This window comes from Dunckerocampus dactyliophorus, chromosome 9 (assembly GCF_027744805.1).
Source record: "Dunckerocampus dactyliophorus isolate RoL2022-P2 chromosome 9, RoL_Ddac_1.1, whole genome shotgun sequence".
Classification (NCBI taxonomy): domain Eukaryota; kingdom Metazoa; phylum Chordata; class Actinopteri; order Syngnathiformes; family Syngnathidae; genus Dunckerocampus; species Dunckerocampus dactyliophorus.
Genome location: NC_072827.1, coordinates 20,826,596 through 20,838,636, shown reverse-complemented (window position 1 = coordinate 20,838,636; position 12,041 = coordinate 20,826,596). Strand labels below are relative to the sequence as shown.

General features: G+C 40.3%; 1 long non-coding RNA gene across 1 annotated transcript; it reads left to right on the top strand.

Moving 5' to 3' along the window:
• Positions 1–360: 360 nt before the first annotated feature.
• On the top strand, positions 361–5,378 carry LOC129188195 (uncharacterized). Its single transcript, XR_008572553.1, has 4 exons — positions 361–581; positions 2,272–2,323; positions 2,598–2,693; positions 3,638–5,378. It is a non-coding gene; the product is annotated as an uncharacterized LOC129188195 (long non-coding RNA).
• The last annotated feature ends 6,663 nt before the right edge of the window (positions 5,379–12,041 follow it).

The following is a 12,041-nucleotide window of genomic DNA, read 5'->3' as shown; positions in this document are numbered from 1 at the left end:
AGCTGTTTTATTGGTATGATGTCATAATTCCTCACATCGGACTGATAATTATCATGCACGTCTACTTGTAATAAGTTTAAGTAGCCGATTTGATATTGGCTATCAATATAATTTTCCAAAAAATCAAAAATGGCCACCAAATACTTGTGCCAGTGCTGGCAGTAAATGTTATATTTTTTACCCCTGACAATTGTTTGTCACAATAAACTATGAGGAAATCGCATTCACTATGTTTCACTCAAACGTTGAACAAGTTGCGTGAGACTTGTGAAATATCTCCCCTCGCCTTTTTTTGACAAAATCAGCACGTTGACCTCCATATTGGAAAGCTGATTTGTTTTCTACGTGCAACAACAGGAACATTGCTCTACTGTATGCTGTCAGAGCAGGAGAAAAGCGCTTTAGGACTGTACATTCAGTCAAAGCAGCCATTAGTCTGATTAACATCAATTGTAGCGTCTCATTTCAGAACTGAGATCGACTGGGAGGTTAATTCTTCGCTGTCGTCGACGTCGGCGAGGTCAGCGGCGGCTTTCATCAGACACAAAGCGCTAATTGTGTCGCCATTATTTTAACTTCAAGTAAGTAACTTAAAATGCTCTGGGTCTCTCTCTCGCTCATTGGTTCTTATAGCTTAATCAGTCAGCTGTGAGCGAAGCACTTGATTGCATACGACAGGGCACTAACGTGAGAATGAACATGCCGCTATGTACTACGAGACCCCCCTTTTTTTTTGGCAGACACACAAAGGGAAGCTTAATAAGTAAGCCGAGACAGTCACAATGCTGTTGATTCCCTTCGGGCTTTCACAAGGACAAGTGGTGTGTTGTGAGAACCTGCCGCTCGCCTTTTCAAGATCACACGCTCGCGTTAAACCACACGATAGATGCCATATATCACGTACAACATCGTTACGTTAAGGAGTGGGACAGGAGGACACAAATGTTAGCAACACTAGCACAGCTATGTGACCTACAGGGCTACCATTACACTCACATTTTAACAGCAACATCATGCTAGGTTAGCCTATTTGGATTACCAAATATAGTCAATAAAATCAGAGAAAATAAACCGTGTGTGTTTCAGTAAATGTTTTCCAGACGTGTGGGCAGGAAGTGACGTCGGGGATTCAGAGTTTAGTTTTAGCTGGAGTAAGTACGGCCACAACAGTAGCCCCTGTTATTATTAGGATTATGATGTTTATCATTTTTATTATGTTAATATTGTGCCATTTGTGAGATAATTGAAACCGGCAATGGAAGCCTTTTGAAGTCTGGCACGTGTGACACCCAGTTCATCACGTTAAACTGTATTTGTATTTTAGTTCATTTACAACATTTTTATACTTCAAAATGTAGGTCAAGAATCCGTAAAATGTGCTTAAATATGGATTTTTTTGACTAATAATAGGCTGTAGTCAACCGCAAAACAGCAATCATTTAATGCATTTTTGAAAAAGCATCATAGAGCGAGGGAGTGATGTTTGAACCGTGATGTAGCGAGGGGCAACTATAAATCCAATTAGTCTTTTCCAGAAAGCCAAAAATGGGAAAACAAAACACATTTTTATAGTTTTACAATTTTACAGGCATTTTACATGCACAATATAATTCAATGCATATAAATACATATAAATAATTAATGAAAGGGATAAAGGAATATTTAATGTTAGATTTACCTTCAATGAAGATGCGGCTGTTCCCAAAAACACCATGTGGCAGCGAGATACAACACGGACACCACCTTCGTGGTTTGCTATGAGTTATTTTTTTAATTCGATAGTGTTTCTCACCTCAAGTCTCTGCTTTTCTTGGGATCACGGCTGCAAAACAACCCAAAATTGAGTCAAACAAGTTGCAAGTACCAGCAGTTTGATAAAGAAGCCATAATTTAGAAAAAATTCTCGCTTAAACCAAATTTTTTTATGATACCGCTGTCATCCCCCAGTAAAAATGTATAAAATACAAATGGAATGAATGAATCCCCAGCGAGTTTTCTGAACCGCTGTTATTTTAGCTGTGACGTCACACCGCAAAGCGAAGAAAGGGAAATATTCACAACAATAAGACAATTTTAACATTCACTTATATTGTGTTGTGATGAGTAGTTATTCATTCATTGATTTTCATTTTCATAGAATTTATCTCGTAGAAAAATATGTGGATTTACTTACTGCCACCTTGGCACACTTCTTCATGGTCAAACGTCTTCTGTTTTTTTTTTTTTACTGCTTCTTAGTTTCCATCTGTGCCAATGCTTGTGTTTTCCCAGGTCTGGGTCGAGAAAAGATAGTCGGGACAGCTGACGGTAGAAGCACCCTCTGGTAACACACATTCAGTCCAAAGCTTTGCTTTATCCAAGGCGCACTATCCAAACAACTGTTCTCGAAATGTGCTGAGCATAATACGAAATATGAACAGGCTTACTCCGCCTACTCGCGTGTTTGAGCAAAAGCCCGCCGCACAACGACTGGGCATGATATCAAATATATATATATATATATATATATATATATATATATATATATATATATAAAACAACAGCAAATGAACATAAAAAGCACCACAACAATATGAAAACACTATATTTCATTCCAGGTTCAAAGAGGGCATATTTGCAAAGTGAACTCACTTCCTCCTCCTTCTCCAGTCTCCGACAAGATTGTTTTTCAGTGCCGAAAAATGTAAAAACAGGTAAATATATCAATATATCAACATTTGAGCACATCTCTAACACAGGAAATAAGGCATTCCATTTTACTTAGCATGGCAAAAATAGCAAAATAAGCAGCACTTTAATTACAGTGCACACATTAATATTAATACAATTGATTAGGGACCTTCCAAATTAAGTCTCAATGTGCTGTATGTGCCTCCGCCAGGCACAATTGTCTAAGGCGCCATCGCTATTGTTGGACTGCAGGAATGTAAATGGATCCATTGATTAATCAATGAGTCTGGGGTGCTAGCTGTATTCACCAGAGTGATAGTTTAAATGCCTGAATTAAATTATGTGATGTTGTGATAAAAGGCGTCTTCATTTTCGGCATTACGCATACATTTTATTTCAGTCAAACGGTATAAAATATTAAGAAAATCACAGTATAGTAACATATAACCAACAATTGTTACAGCAGTTTTATCGAAAAGGAGTTCAAGTTTAGAGTATAAATAATATGAGCATATCAGTTTATTTACTCAAATGTAAACATCTTAAAGTTTACATTGCTTGCAGGTTGTGGACAGACACACAGTCACATTAAAACTTGTACAAAGCGACAGAAGCATGAATCCAGGCGGCCATGAAAGCTTTTAAACACTCCACGCGCTTTGCTACACAAATATGTATCAAACCGCCACAACTCTCTGAGGTGTGTAGCTCTACGCCGAAGGAGAGCGAGCGAGTCTTCTCGATGTCACCGCATTTCATCAGAAATACCCCAGACTCGCCGTCCGTCTGAAGCAAAATAGCTCGACTTTATCTCTCGGCAGCCAAGGCGGAGAGGCACACGGCCTAATAAGTGCTTGCTAAATGTGCTAAGCTGCTTTGTAACTGCCTGCTTTTTTTTTTTACTATTCTTTTCTTCCACCCTAGTGATTACTGACTGCAGGCAATGTGTGCTTTCTGTTCTGTTCAGACGTAAAACAGCGCAGAGCAGTGCAAATAGAGTTCTTTCTCAATTGGTCCCTCGGTGTCATGCTGGAAAGGATACTTGGACACCAGACAAAGACGAAAAAAGGGATTCTTAAAAAAAAAAAAAAAAAAAAAACGCTTGAAACACTCAAATCGCAGCGTGCACTCTTGTGGAGGTTGAGTTTAGTGTTTCTAAGAGGGCCCCTGCAGGAAGCTGGGATTGAAAGCGCTGCTCGGCAACGCTCATGAAAATTCATCCTTAAGTACCTGTGCAGAGGTCAAACCCATGATTGAGAAATGTTGCCAAAACATGTCCGACATGTGAGACATGGGTGCTGCTTTGCTTCGACTGCAGAAAAAGCTGTGTCTACACGGGTCTTTTTAAAAGCCTGTGTGTGGGAGAAGAACAAACCTGTTTTTGCTGGAATCATCTTCCATTTTTGATCATCTCTGCACATAGAAAAAAAAAATATGATAAAGACAACAGAGCTTTTCTTCCTGTCGCTCACACACACACACACACACACGTGACCTGCTGGGAAAAAAAGTGTCTCAAAACTTTGTTAGCAAACAGAGGAGTTATTTTGCTAATGTTAAGATAGTGGTAATCCATGACGCAGAGTTATCAAGCAAGTACAGTCATCCCTCGTTTATCACCATTAATTGGTTCCGGACCTGACCGCGATAAGTGAATTTCTGCGAAGTAGGACTCAACATTAAAAAATGGAATATTTTCATAGAGCATTATTACTGCCCTGTAGGCATGAAAATAACACCCCTATAGTCACCTTTACACTCCTACATTGCATTGCTCAACTGTAATGCGATGAGCTGGCCGCTGCTTTAAACATAGCATGCTACCGAGCTAACTAGTTAGCCTCCAATTTATTTATTCAAAACTTAAAGGGTTTCAAACGGTGTGGGGAACAATACAAAGGAAGAAGCTATATAAACTTACCACTTTCACACTGAATGGGAGGAGAACTAATCTAATGTAATGTAACATTACTAACGCCTAGTGACCAGAATCCTACATTTAACTTGTCTGTCAATATATTTGAACTAATATTAAGCCACAGTCAAACATGAAACAAACCATTTATTAATTTTTGAAAAACTGCAATAGAGTGAGGGAGCAATGTTCGAACCGCGATGTAGCGAGGGAGGACTGTATCCAGCAGCGAAGACATGTGATATCGTTTTTATATTGCAATCAGCTTTTCCACTATTGAAAACATGATTAAAAAAAGATTTGTTTTGTCTTGAAATATTTCAAAAGCACCCCCCCAATCTTAGCAGCAATCGTGATACTGTACGGGTAGCACTGTGCTAGTTTGGCAATTGGCAATTGTCGTCTGCAAAGTCATTGACAATCATTGGAAAGCTGAAGAAGACGAACGCACGTCGTCTGTGTTGAAAGAGTAGTGTAATATTGTACGAGAAGCAGAACACGAAAGGGCCCAGAATGTGGAAGACTTCTGTGCCAGTAAAGGAAGGGTGTTCTGCTGCTATTGGTGGTTGTTAATGACAGGTTTCTTTGTCTTAATTTGGAATTTAATGTTTGACATTAGTCTTGAAGGTGGGTCTAATGCGCATTACAAGGTTGTTTACAACCTTTTCCTTACAGGAATACATGTGTACTTTGTTGTGTGAATAAAGCCTATTGTGCACATATTTCTGTGCCATGTTGGTAAGATACTTTTCTCATTATTTTTGTTCTTTATATTTGTTTGTTAATTACTTATTCTTCAACAAATTTCCCTATTATAATTACACAGAGGGAAAATTTTAACTTTTTTTTCCTCTTTTCAATATGGCCTTAATCCTTCTTCATAATGTTTCATGTTTAATTTTATGTATAGTATATTCCCTGGATTGAGCTGCTGGCTGCCAGTGGCCCCCGGCCGCACTTTGGCCACCTCGTAATATAGTAAAACATTCATGGATGTGCAGAAAAATGGTTTGGGTTTAGACGTTGGACCGGTTTTGCTGTCTATTAACACTTAAAGCACAAGCTGAAGTTATTGAAAAAGTTTTGTGGCTGCGAATGACAAAGTGGATCAAAGAGTGAACATTTAAGGGTTAACACTTTTAAAAAGTTTTAGTTATTGCTTGTGCACTTCCAAAGACAATGAGCCACTTATGAGTACAGCAACGTGGCCTCTCTCACCCTTTTTTTTCCACCGCGGGCCACTCGGACCAGCTGGCGGCTCGCAGGGCCAAAGAGATGAAAAGCCGCTCTCTGCACTCGCCCGAATGGTACTGATGGAACCTTTTAAAGTGGCAGAATTGCTGCAGTGAGTGAAAACATGGCCAAGGCTCAGGCTGATGTCATATCCCAGCTGTTGCCTCCATCAGAGCGTTGCATCTAAAGTGAGTCTCTGAGCATTCCACGCAAAACATGCGCTCTCTTAGTGAGGCGGCAATGGGGACTTTTTTTTTTTTTTGAAGCGCCGCGCCTCCACCGGCACCCTTGCGAACCGGCTGCCAACTCGTGGGTCTCCAAAGGCATGCCGGTTTAAAAAGGGCCGGGCTCAATCAGCACATGCTTAGACGGGTGATGACTCGGTTCCCTCGTCGGTGTTAAGTCTATCAGTGTTGCCTTGTTTCGCCCTCCATTTTCTGCCCTTCCTAAGAGGCGGCACCCCCATGCAGCTGTTGAGAGCTTGTACCTGATGTCATCTTAATAGCACCCTGCCCCCCCTCTGTTAAGCATCCTTCTCTCAGCATGTGCGCCTTTAAGCATTTTTCTTTGATGACATCTTCTTTGTGGTCTCCCCAGCCCCCGACGATTGACCTCTCACTTTTCTCCCGGCACTTCCATGTGAACGGCATCCGTTTGCTGTCGAAGGTCGGCGCCCACAAAGAAATGGAAGAGCAGTTGCTGGTTTTTGACAGTATGTGCTTTAATGTTCATGAAAGTATACGGTGCAGGCTACCATAGCAGAATGTCCAAAAAGAAAGTTCTATCTCGCCCGGGGCTACAAAAAAAAAAAAAAAAAAAAAAAAAATCAAGCGCTAGCATGCATACTCACAAGCAGCAGAGGTGGAGGACCATGAGTGTTTCGGGAGAAATGAAAGTAATTTTTGCTATGAGCTAACTAGCTGACTATCAATGAGGGAAAGTGGATTGAAAATGATATTGGATGCGACTTAAGTTTGGTGTGACAATCTAACAGGCTGAATCAACAGTGCCTCTGCTGGTTGAAGCCATGTAGTGCACTCAATTTTCCCTCAAGACAAGGCTGCACGGCGGGCTAGTTGTTGGCATGTTGTCCACACAGTCAGATCATCTGGAAGAACTGGGTTCCTATCTCCGTTTGGACATTTCAGTGTGGCCTTTTCATGTTCTCCTTGTCCGTTTGTGCGTTTTCTGCTTCCTCCCACATTCCAAAAATATAAATGGAAACTCTAAATTGTCCAAAAGTGTGAATGTAATGCTTGTTTGTCTATATGTGGCTGGCGAAAAGTCCAGTGTGTAGCCCGCCTCCCACCCGAAGTCAGATGGGATAGGCTCCAGCATACCCCCACGACCCGAGCAAGGACAAGCGGCATCGAAAATGAATCAGTCAATTGCACATAATCCACACAATTCTTAATGCGTTCCACCGGTCATTCAAAATCATTATAATTCTCGCTTTGACGTTGACTGATTCCCATAATGTGTCTGTTCTGTATAAAAACACGTAAAAATAAATTGTTTTGAGTTGTAAGAACATGTGCTATGGTTGCTCTAAATTTCACTGGTTTGAGAAAAACATTATTTTTGTGTCTTTATCATCAAAATATTGCATTTACAGTTGGTCATTTAATGCCTGTATTGTCCTTCAAAATCAATGGCGATCTTGCTCGGATTGTGACGACATAATTCCCCCAAGTCTTGAAAGATGCTAGCTAACAATCCCGACTGTGCTAAACTGCTTGACACCTCCGCCAAGAGCAGCTCGAAGCGCAAGAGCAGAGCGGAGGTTTGTGCAGGCGTTTGTCTGTTTATGTTCAAAATAACTTCAAAAGTTGCTATGAATGGATTTGGATGACATTTTCAGGAATTGTCTGAAACGGGATATGGAAGAACTGGTTAATTTTTGGGGGTGATCCAAAATGAATAATGTTTCCAAAATTCACCCTTTTCCCTACAACTAATTATTATTATTATTATTATTATTATTATCTGCTGCAACTGCCATGTGATTGACAAATGACTGTGAGACAAATAGAAGACAATTTTATTGTTAATGTCAAAATACTAACTTGACCTTTGATCTGATTAATTAATTCCGTTTTATGTGTGCCCTTAAAAATCAATAGGATCTGTGTTTGGATTGTGAAGACATAATCCCAGGACGTCTTAAAAGTTGGTCGCTAAAAATGATGTAATTAGTAAGGATACGGGAAAATCTCAAGACTCTTGCTTTGACGTTGACAGGGTTTGTCAATCAAAATCAATAGTCGATTAGAAAAGTAAGAGCCAGAGGTTTGGAATTGTGACTGTGGGACAAATATAGAATTCTTATAATCTTTATTTCAAGAACATTGAATTCTCCTTTGACGCCAACTGCTGCAAGCATCTTACATCATACTTAATTAAAAATCAATACGGTTCTTGGTGAGTGCATCTCAGTATGCTTTGCCGCTGTTGTCTCTGTCTGTGTCACCGAGTAGTGTGACTGAATGTCACCTGGAGAGGGTAAAAAACAAAAAATTGTACAGAAAACCTGTCAGCAACAACTTGATTAGTTATTGCAATCAAACAAAGCTGGCGTACGTTAACGCTCCTCGACACCTCCCGCAAATGCCTTCCACCTTGCCAAAATCCAGCTGCGAGAAAACATCCAAACCCCCAAACAAGAGGAGACGCTATTATTTTAATTATGCTGTCTTTTTTTTTTGTTTATTTCACCCCCACCCTCTATCACACCCCGAAAAACACAGCTGGATGTCAAAAAGTGTGCGAGAGACGACAGAACAAGCGAGTGCTCGCAAGCACCCAAGTGGTTCTTTGCAATGTAGGAAATAGCTCTTATTAAAGTCAATACACATACATATTCCTGATGCATAATTTATGCTTCCTGCTTCTGTTGCATTAGAGTGAGCGCCGGTGAATAACTTCACACACTAAGCTCCGTTTGGGATTTTTCAAAGGCTTTCCAAAAAGGTGCATAAAATATTGCAAAATAAAAACCTGGTGTATTTTAGAGTTAACGTCTCGGGTCATTGCAAAACAACTTAAGAGTACATAATGTATGGTGCACCACAAAGTTTTTGTCGTCAAGGCAGTTTTATTTTAATAGCGATCTAATGTTGGGTGGAGAACCGCACGACTTGTATGTTAAGAAAACCAAGCCAACGCCACATGATCAAGTGCTTTGGCGACAGAGGCAAGGAAAAACGGCAAGCAGTAGGGAGTTTCTGGAGTTTGAGACTGTTTGAGTGTAAGGCAAAAGCACGAGTCAGACAACAGGTTAATGGGGCAAAACAACTCAATTAAATAAGTCAACAGTTTGCGGTGCATGTCATTAGCAGAATATTGCACATTCCAGACCAAAGCTAAGCCATCTGGCCGCCGAGTGCACAAAACACCTCTTTCATATTACGTGTTTATTGTTTTTGTTAGATCGATGCCATTAATATCGTGGCTTTCAGGATGACAGATTAGCACTGAGTGCTAATCAGGACCATTAGAAGATAAATATCGGTAATTCAATCACGCCAGCAATTTCTTGTTGCCATAATGTGATTTTGCTCATGTAAGCGATTAAGTAATTAGCTTACATCTCTGATGATTACGATCCACTGGACTTTGGTGCCATCTGATTGTCTTTGAGATTACGCTGCTACACTTCGGTCAGACGCAAGTTTTTTGTTGTTGTGCAGAATTTGACCGCCGCATGCCCTTAAGTGATTTTTATGTGTTCTGAATAAATGGCCTCACATAGCTCATTCTCAAGGATTCCTTTGTCTCTGCTGGAACGCTAGCCTTAAGGGCATCTCCTGATTTCCAGTATTTTAGCGCTCTACATTTTTATTTACAAAGTAATTTGTCGGTTAGTGTTAATTTCCTAAACGCAACATAAAAGGAGCACAGTGAGGTGTGTGTGTCTGTGTGTGTGTGTGTGAGTGAGAGAAACAAAATGAAAGGGGAAAGTCATAAAAACAGCAAAAGAATCAGGGAAAATTGCTTCCATGTGTTTGCAGCTGCCAGAGCTAAAGGAAGCGGAGCGCTGCCTTAAACGCTCCTGACCTGCCGAGACTGGGCCAATTCAGTTTGAAAGGCCCCGGCTCGCTAATGAAGGCCTAATTTTTATTGCCACTCCGTCGGCTTCAAAGCGACGCGCCTTGCCAAACATAATTTCACTGGAGGTATTTTCAGGTGCACTGCAAATAGTTCATAAATAATTTCCCCATTAGGCCACGCAATGCATTTTCTATAGGGTGAATGTTTCGTCTGTTTGGTCGTCTCGCTTACATCCCTCCTCTCCCCGCTCTCTTCACTGGTCGTGACACCGCAAGGCACGGCCTGCATCCTTCCGCTACCCCTGCATCCAACCTTTAGTCCCACCAGCTTAAGCTGTCATATAGACCACTTAGTGGCCCTGTGAGTTTTCAGGCGAGGTGAAGAAAGTCGCTGTCTGTTGCAGAGAAGAGGAGACGCCATTAGAGGATTAAGGATACTTTTTAAAATAAATCCCGCTGGAGGAGGCCTGGTCGTTGTCAGCGTCAAATACAGCAAGCAGACACACTGAAGGTGCTGCAGTGTCAAAAGGCTCTGCAATGCATAATGGCATTTTTTTATTTAAATGAGTGTTCAATTTAGATTTTTTTTAATTGTTTTTTTTATTTATTTTTATTTGTTATGAAGATGTATTAATGATATTGTTATTATTTTATTGCATTTAAAAATATATATTTTTTTAGTATTTTTTTGGCAGTAAATTGGAAAATTTAAGCTTGGACAATTGTGCCTACCACTTTCATATCGAGTGAAACCTCAGTTAGCATACCCAGTTAGGTGTTTCGGTTAAGGCTGAAAATGTACACCAAACTCTTGCTTCGGTTTGTGTACATTTTCCGGTTAGCAAATAATATGGCGTGTGTCTTGCCATATTATTAACTCATTCATTACCAAAGACGTAATTATAAGTGTTTATAAACCCGAACGTACAATCCCAACAAAGTGTTTATACGTCTTTTAGTTTTTTTTGCGCAAGAGGCAAAAAGAGGTGATGATGCAACTCCCCGCTAATGCATTTGGCTTCAGAGCAATTTTAAGCCATAAAACGGCCACGAGGTGGCAGAAGTGCATTTGATAAGAGCTCGGCAGAGATCATGTAGACGGAAGAATCACACATGACCGGAAGGAGGAAGTGGGAGAGCATGGGGGAGTGTAGCGTGCAGAAGGTTACGCATTGTAGGGAAATTTGAACGCATGCACACACACACACACACACACACACACACACACACACACACACACACACACACACACACTCACAGACTTGCACACACATAGTTCAGTTCCATATGTGAAAATTGTAAATAGTAGGTGTTATATTTGTAATGAAATTGTTATTTTGATGTAAAAAAACCCAACTTTTTAGTGTTGTTTATGCGGGTATAGTTGTTTCGATATTTGAGCTGTCAGAAAAGCAAAAATTTGTGTCAAAAGTGAAAGTTATGGTTGAAATGTATCTTTTCACAAAAAGCGTGTTTTTCTCCCTTTTCTAGTTGGGAACTGATATTTTCCTGAAACGTACATATGTTTTACTGCTGATTACTAAAGAACGGAAAAAGGTAGAAACTTTTTTCAGATGAAAGACAGGAGTTTAATCTTGCTTTTGGTAGGTTCCATGTTTTGGTAGGTTCCATGTTTATATAGCACATAGAACACAATATTCTGTGTGCCTTGAAAGATACGTTTTTAAAATCTTTTTCAATTTATATATAAAAAATTAAGTTTGGTAGGTGTCGTAAAACTGTCCAGGCAATTTTTCCAAGTAACATACAGTCATTGAAGTGTAAAAGCACTTTGCATAGGGCCTCATACATGAAAGCAAACCAACATGAGCCAGCTCTTTGGTGATGGAGGCAAGGAAAAACTACCTCTAAAAACCAAAACAACCCTTTTCCAGCCGTTTCTCTGTGATGCAGTTGTATTTTCCGACTTAACCAGCCGTCATCGGATGCTCGCTGTACACAAACGACTTCGTAAACCACTTTGGATGGGGCAATAACGCCAAATGTAAATCTCAGAGAGCACAAATAGCAAGATGATTGCCCATTAATCACTCTTACTCCCCCCTCGCTCCCTACAATAAGCCACATTTCACCACCTTTTTACATTTCAACGTTGTTATTGTTCTATAATTGTGTTTCCTCCCCTGCAGCACCACACCTCTTTTGAAGTAGGG